The sequence below is a fragment of the Medicago truncatula genome, chromosome 4 (genome assembly GCF_003473485.1).
Source record: "Medicago truncatula cultivar Jemalong A17 chromosome 4, MtrunA17r5.0-ANR, whole genome shotgun sequence".
Lineage (NCBI taxonomy): Eukaryota > Viridiplantae > Streptophyta > Magnoliopsida > Fabales > Fabaceae > Medicago > Medicago truncatula.
In genome coordinates, this window is record NC_053045.1 from 47,442,855 (window position 1) to 47,452,007 (window position 9,153).

Genomic DNA, 9,153 nt, shown 5'->3' on the forward strand with positions numbered 1-9,153 from the left:
AACTGATTAGAACTTATGAAAATATAAAAATAATTATGGATGTATTCAAACACACATACCCATTAATATTACCATTAAGTCATATAATATTATTTTCACCATTATTTGTAACTAGACATCATTTTTTTTTTTGTCAAGTAACACAGTGGCTAGGATTCACCTTTTTTAAAGTGAATAAGTGGGGTGTTCAGGATTCGAACTCCGAACCCTACATATAATATGCCGACTGAGCTATGCTCACGGGGACACATCATATTTTATCTTATAAAAATATTTAAATATATATTAAAAAATTATATATATATATATATATATATATATATATATATATATATATTACATTGAATAAAATATCAAAATTCTTTTTTTTTTTAGAAACAAAAATGGAATATATATAATCACACAAACAGAGACACCTCTTTGGCACAAGGCTTACCAGAGAGGGCTCTCAAAGAAACAAAGAATCTGTCAAAAAGTTACAAATCAAGCAGTTAGCCTATCCAAACAAATCAAAGGATTCGACCACTGATGACAGTCTGTCATTCGCTAATTCTAGAGTCTTTTTATATGTATTTTGATCACAAATTGGAATTCACAAGGCAACTTATGCAGCAAAAGAGTAGAAAACTGAAGAAAATACAAAGAAGAGAATCGTGTCACGATTTTGTAAAAACGTGACACGATTTTAGAAGACCAAAATCAAGCTTCGACATTGAAGAAATCGTGTCACGATGGCATAATCGTGACACGATCTGAGGAAACCCTAATTCAGCGATTTGCGATTCAAGGAGAATCGTGGCACGATTTTAGGCGAAATTTTGTGCCTATTTAAGCTGAAGTCTATTCCAAAGACAGGGGTTACGATTTGGAGAGAGCAAAGTGCGATTTTGAGACCTAAAGATAGCTAGGAGGGCGATTTCTTCAACCTTCTATCAGTTCGTGTATGTTTTGATTCCACTATTGATTATGCTATTTGTAAACTCAATTATGAGTAGCTAAATCTCTTAGAGATTAGGTCTGAGATGATTCTTTGTAACCCTAATTGAACCATGTTGCTGTGAAACTTTATTTATTGTGAATGACAATCTAGTTTTTATTCAATTCAATTGTTCTTAATGCTTTTTATATCCTGGTCAAATATAAACATGATTTAGTGAGAATGAATGACTACTGACCATAGCTTTCTACTTAGACAGAATTGAATTGTTCTAATAAACAGGGTTAGTCTAGGAATGGATAATCGTTTGTTAGTGATATTAGGTTAACGTTCTTAAAACCTTCAAAGATTATTAGACCACCTAAGGAATTAGGGGCTGTAGTTTGAGAAGAGGGTCCTAACTCAAGGGATTGATTATGACTATTTTGTTAACTATCGTGGAACTAGAAAATCATTCATAAGAATAGGTGCAGTATACCAATTAGGGGAACTTAGATGATTCGAAAGACCTGATCTCATCTCTCTCTCATTCTTTCCAACTCTATCTTATTTTCTGTTATTTACTTTTTATGCAAACCAAAACTACTGCCTAGGGCAACTAAAAGAAATTTATACATCCTAATTATTTACCTTATTGCTAAATTGAGATTAACACAGTCCTCGTGGGAACGATATTTTTACTACTTTGATAGTATTTAGTACACTTGCTAAAATATCTATCAAGTTTTTGGCGCCGCTGCCGGGGACTGTTGAGTCATTTCAATTTGGTAATTTTGTTTTTATGTAGGATTTCTGTCATTTATATTTTTGTTTATATATATAAAAAAAAAATATGATTTATGCTCTTCTTTTTCTTCTCATTGTACTGTGCTACTAAAAAGTTTATTCAAGTGTTGCAGCTATGATAGACAGGTTATACCTCCATGACACAAAAGAGATTGGTATGTTGAAGTATGAAAAATATATGCTATCTTTGAAGATAGGATATTTGGACAGAAAAATCTCAAGATTAAATGAGAGATGTGGTCGTTATGAGGGGGATCAACCAGGTAGTAATTGTGAAGAGAAGAAAGAGGTGATCAACATCGATTCCAATACTCAACTTCAAAATATTTTAGATGATTTCTTGGTGTCAAATCAAGTTTTATTTGAGAAGTTTGATGTTCAGTGTGGTAATCTTGTTGAGAAAGCACATGAGTCTCAGAGGAAGTTGGTTCAGATGGAGACTGAGTGTCACCAGGTTGTGGTCGAAGAAAATCGCAAGGTGAGGAGTGCTGATATTTTCTCGAAGTATGGGTCAACAGTGGTTAAGGAAATCACTCGTGTGCAGAAGGGAGCATGTCCTTCTTTAAGATGGGAGAGCTCAAATGACAAAGATTTGGTGGCTGGAGCATGGGAGCGTCTACTGCTTTGTGCCAAATTCATGGAATTCCTACCAAACAAGAGGAAGAAGAAGGATGATATCTTCTTTCTATCATATTTGCCACCCTAACAGTGGTCGAAGCGTCAAGCTCAATGACGTAAAAGAAAGCGCTTGGTGGGAGGCAACCCATCATTTTTATTATGTTTTTATTTTCAGTATTTTATTCCTATTGTTGAGTCAGACAATTGTCATTGTGTTTGAATAACTCAGTTGTATCCCCCTGTTATGTAATTGTTCTTGCACTTGTTTATTATTGATGAATTTGCTTGATTGTTGACTTTTTCCAGTTTAGTAACAAATGTTTGTTCAAGTGGTATTCCAAAAGTTCAAAAGGAGGAGTGACTTGTGTTTCAAAGGCGAAGTGTACGGCAGTGAAGAATAGGTAGTCTCAACTCCCAGAAATCTAAACTGTAAGGTTCATAGCCAAATTTTATTTTCCAATTTACTTCTAAAAGAGTGTTCCATGCATTTACATTTCTAGAACTTGCAATTTTTCTCTGTTGTCGATTGATCTTTGTCATATACACACTGAGGCAAAAGTGCTTGGTCCTGTGAGCCTTTTGAAGCCTACCCTGATTGTATTGAAATATTATCCTTTCTTTAGCCAAATTGAGCCGGTAGATTTAGATCTTTTTGTTCGGTGACAAACTACATTACAAGCTTAGAGACTTTAGGATTTATCCCTTATTATTTTTCTGAGTTAGGCATTGTAGGATGTTGCTTAATATTAAGTTTGGGGTTGCTATTGGAATTTGCAACCAATTAAGTTTGGGGTGGGGATACTAGAGAACAAAAGAAAAAAAAGAGAACATTCTTATGAAAACAAAATGGTGTATTAGAAAAAAAAAAAAAAAAAGAGTATAGAATGAAAAAGGGACAAAACATTGAAAAACCGAGTAACTTCAAGCTCGATTGTCCCAATTGTTTTAAATAATCTCTAGTACCCTTGCAAGAATTGTTGTTCCAAAAGGTGAATGAATGATGGATTGAATTTTGTGCTTAACTTCCGTAGGAATGCCTAACTCAAATTTTGTGTAGCCTACTTATCCAAATAAATATCCCACCTTCACCTAAGCCCAGTTATAACCCTTAATGACCTCAAAGTGTGCATTGACATTGATTTTGATTGAAGTTTAGAAACTTTTCAAGCGTATGGTAATATGTAGATTGCATGTCGATTGTGTGTGAACCCTTTTCATATTGATTGCGTGGAGTTGTGAATTGGTGGTTGCTAACAAGTCAAACTGGCTCATCTTTAGCTAGTAAGGTGTTGAACTTTTGGTTACTATCGCTTGTTCAGGTAATTGTTATTTTACTGTCGATTGTCAATATTACAAGTAAATTCCTTGAGGACGTTTGGGGTTGTGATGACAGTCCGTCATTCGCTAATTCTAGAGTCTTTTTATATGTATTTTGATCACAAATTGGAGTTCACAAGGCAACTTATGCAGCAAAAGAGTAGAAAACTGAAGAAAATACAAAGAACAGAATCGTGTCACGATTTGGTAAAAACGTGACACGATTTTAGAAGACCAAAATCAAGCTTCGACATTGAAGAAATCGTGTCACGATGGCATAATCGTGACACGATCTGAGGAAACCCTAATTCAGCGATTTGCGATTCAAGGAGAATCGTGGCACGATTTTAGGCGAAATTTTGTGCCTATTTAAGCTGAAGTCTATTCCAAAGACAGGGGTTACGATTTGGAGAGAGCAAAGTGCGATTTTGAGACCTAAAGACGGCTAGGAGGGCGATTTCTTCAACCTTCTATCGGTTCGTGTATGTTTTGATTCCACTATTGATTATGCTATTTGTAAACTCAATTATGAGTAGCTAAATCTCTTAGAGATTAGGTCTGAGATGATTCTTTGTAACCCTAATTGAACCATGTTGCTGTGAAACTTTATTTATTGTGAATGACAATCTAGTTTTTATTCAATTCAATTGTTCTTAATGCTTTTTATATCCTGATCAAATATAAACATGATTTAGTGAGAATGAATGACTACTGACCATAGCTTTCTACTTAGACAGAATTGAATTGTTCTAATAAACAGGGTTAGTCTAGGAATGGATAATCGTTTGTTAGTGATATTAGGTTAACGTTCTTAAAACCTTCAAAGATTATTAGACCACCTAAGGAATTAGGGGCTGTAGTTTGATAAGAGGGTCCTAACTCAAAGGATTGATTAGGACTATTTTGTTAACTATCGTGGAACTAGAAAATCATTCATAAGAATAGGTGCAGTATACCAATTAGGGGAACATAGATGATTCGAAAGACCTGATCTCATCTCTCTCTCATTCTTTCCAACTCTATCTTATTTTCTATTATTTACTTTTTATGCAAACCAAAATTACTGCCTAGGGCAACTAAAAGAAATTTATAGATCCTAATTATTTACCTTATTGCTAAATTGAGAATAACATTCCTTGGAATATAAAGATGAGAATTTTATTCTAAGGAATTTAGGAAAAATATATTTGGTTAGCTTTATAATATTCCTAGGAACCATAAAAATAGGGATTATAATAGGTAAACTATTTATGAATTTATTCCCATCTCTATGAGAACTTTATTTCCACCCTTTTCCTTGGAATTTTTTTTCTATTCCCATGAACATTTTATACCAAGGAATAAATTTTAGTAAACTTGTAACAAACATAAACATATACATTTCTATCATTTTATTTCCGGGAATCAACAATTATAACTTGAAACAAACACACCCTAAATAATTAGTAGCCCATCCATCTGTATAGTTATTCTAGAATATCCTGGTAATTATTCTATAAAATTTATTTATAGCAAATGTACTACATATTCAACCCATCCATATGTATTTATTTTATATATTTATTAAAAAAAAAACATCCCTAAACTAACACTCTCTCGCAAATTTAGTCACTAAATTATCAAAATCAAGACTTAATTGCATTAATAACCCTCTAAGTTTTTCAATTGTGTGATTTTGAACTTGTATTTGTTTTGTGCGGTTTTAACCTCCTAAATTTACCCAGTTTCTGATTTGATAGCCCCTCACTTAATCTTGTACTGTTGCTGTTTAAAAAAAAAAATTTAGGGGGTGTTTATTTTTGGGAAACACAAATTATTTTCAGGAATAACATACCCGGGAATGAAAATATGAAAATTTGATTCTTGGGTATTTGTTAAAAAAAGTGTTTGGCAAATAACTTGACATTCCTGAAAAAATTGGAAGTTACAATTTTTTTTTTTAAAATCTATGCATAATATCATGGGAATGCACATTCCCATCTCTTTACATGGGAATAAATTCATGGGAATAATGGAAGTTATGGGAAGTTACTCCATTCCCAGGAACCTTTATACCTAGGAATTTTTTTTCTCAACCTCATAACAAACATGGATATAATCATTCCCTAATCATGTATTCCCGGGAATGTCATTCTTAACCTTGAAACAAACACCCCCTTAATTTTGCACTGAGTTGGCATTATGTATGATATGCCTCCCTTGTCTCTATGCCACGTGGATTTTAATTAAATTAAAACAATAAAAATATTATAAAATAAAATGTATGTTTTAATTGATTTTTATTAAATTAAAAATCTAAAAGAAAATTGGTTTCAAAACGCTTTTGTCCGTGCACTGAATCCCTTCTCGCAATCCTCCAATGCCTCATTCATCTGCTTCCAACATAAAAATTCTCTCACCACCCCTTTTAATTGTTGGCAATAAGATCAATAGGGTAAGTCCAAACCCTATTGTAGAAATTTAGTAGAAGAAAAAGGAGTGAATGAGTGATAGGAATAAGATCTTCATTGCAAGCTGCAATTCAATTTTTAAGAAGAAGGGTATTCCCTATGTTTGTGTATGTGTTCATCGATAGGGTACCAAGATCACCGTTTCTCACATGCATAGCCAGCAATCATGGTGGTCCAGAGAAATTTTAATATGGTCACATGATTAAATAAAAAGTGTTTGATCACACACACATAAAGAAATATTTTTTTAATAATAAAGAGGAAATTGATAAAAAAAAAAAAATTAAATATTTTAAAGATCATCTTTTTATGTGTATGTGTTCAAACACTATTGATTTAGTCTTGTGACCATAGAAGAATACTTCAGGTTCATATACCCAAAGTTTTCATAGTAATATTTTTTTAATGTAATTAAAATCCACGTGGCAAGGTGCCAATGATAAAATATCATACAAAAATGCCGACTAAGTACAAAATTGAATGAGGGGCTACCAAATAAAAAAAGGGTAAAATTGAAGGGCTAAAATTACACAAAATAAATTAAAGGGGCTAAAATCGCACAATTAAGAAATTTAAGAGTTAAAAATGTAATTTAACCTAAAATCAACTAAAGGATCTTCAAATTATTCTATCATATGACCATTTAGTTTCTCATAGCGGTTCGTCCTACAATTAGAATAATGCATTTCTATGTGCTAATTTACAAGAGATCATTTCTCTTCTTCAACTTTGTGATTGTAAGACATCTATTTATTATATTTATAGTGAAGCTAATCGTTTGTGAAGATTTTTTAGCAAACAAATACACTCTCTTTCTTTTGAAGGTTATGAGTTCGATGTTGCTTGTCTTGACCCAGCGCTTATTGTCATGGATGATGGGGGGTCTTTGTTTATCGAGTAACTCTTGCATAGACACAACCTCAAATAAATTTTACTTGGACGCACCCACATAGATGACAAAATTTAAAAGAGAAAGTCACGTCTTTAATATCACTTCTCTTTCAAATTTTATCTTTTACATGTGTGTCTAAGTAAAATATATTTGAGGTTGTGACTAGGTAAGAGTTCGTCTTGTTTTGTTTATCACGGAAGAAAAAAAAAAGAAATACTAATTATTTTCATAAAAAAAAAAATACTAATATTTTCATTTCCTTTTGAAACAAGCCAGATTCGTCAAGTCAATGTCCTACCATTTTAAAAAAAAATAATGGAAACCACCAATTAAAGATTCTAGCTATCTTGAGCTTTGATGCACCATATGTCGTCCATCAATTGCAAAAAGTGAACAAATGGAATCAAATTTGTAAGGGTACACACACCTCCCATCCCTCTATTGATCCGTACTCACTTACACTAGTCAATTGTGCCATAATTCAAGATTTCGACATTTTTTTCTCTTAACTCTCCCATACACTAAAAATTTGAGAAAAAGAAATTTCCTAGAAAACCCATGTGAAGTAGTATAAGCCTTTTTAATAGCACAAATTCATTCAATTATTTTTGTATCCACAGAATTTTCAAAATAGAGAATCTTGCAATCTTTCCTTTTAAGTGCATTTTGTGAGGATGATGTTAAATTAAGTTCAAATACTCCGTTGGTTTAATCACCCTACCCTAGCATGTTGTTGATTCCAACTCCACTTTCTCACCATAAACTTGGGAACGATATGGACCCTCAGCATTTCCCAATCTAAACCATATTCTGTCAAAAAGATAATTCTCTTTTAGACCTAGTAACCCAAGAGTAAAATCACTATAATTTTTCTTTTTACATGATAGACTTCCCACTAAAAAGTATCTTTATATATACATTTCCTCCACTTGCATATAAAAAGAAGGGTTGGTCTTGCACAAAGTAGAAAATCAATATTTATATCTCGAATGGAAACTATATTCATATTTAGTGTCTAATCATGACTCAAACATGATAATTTAATCTAAAGATAATTTGTGACAAACTAAAATATAAAAAGTTCACATGAATTGACTATGACTCATATTTACTGATAAGTGGACCGACGCTCAAATCTAGTGTATGGAGAAAATAAAGTTAAAAATGCTTTGTAACCTTAGTATTGTATAATATTAAAACTACAACAATACTCTACCCTAGAAAAATTTTGTCAAATTTTGTGATCAATCTTTTGCACTTTTTGTACACATTTATTTATTCACTTCAGTGGGATATACCATCCTAACACTTACTATTTTATCGACTCCTCCGCTTGCACAACAAGCATGATTCTATCCAACCCTTTGTTTTTAAAAGACAAATGATATCATGTGCCCTTAAGAGAATGATGCATGTTAAAAAACTTAATATATAAAAGTTGTGCATTCAACTTTAAGTTAAAATATTTTGTTTTCTAATATATAATTATTTTAGATTCTTTAACATAGACATGTTTTGGACAGTCTCAATGTGGAACTATATAGGGATGACAGCGCCAGATTATTACCGATTAAACAGTTTTAGTCAACAACTCTCTACATTAGGTCCCACACTCACTACATTAGCCCTTAACCGTCCATTTCCCTCCTTCCATACTCTTCCTTCATATGTAAAAGCCTCTTCCCTCTCTTCACTTAGTACCTTGCCCATTACAAGATGCAAAACCAATAATTTTAGCTCCACACCCCTTTATTTAGGGTCAATAAAACACTTCAAGGTAACTTCATCACCAATAAGGTTGGTTGAAGCCAACCTTGAAGGTGCACAAAAAAATATGAAGTTCTCTATATTACTTCTAGTATTTTTCACAGTTCTTGCTGCTACAAGGTCTTGCTTTGTAAACTCTAGAATCCTTCAATCACCAACAAACATAGAAAAAATCACTCATGAACCCATCAAAGAGCTTCAACATCTCAAGGCTTCAATGAACAACAGGATTTTGGTTGATAACCAATATCATACCATGACTTCAGGGCCAAGCAGAAGAGGTGCAGGTCACTAACATATAATGTTTCGGTTGATGATTAGTTTACTAGTTGGTTTGATAATTTTTATTTGCTTGTTTATGGTTTTATTCATATAATATAGCTTAT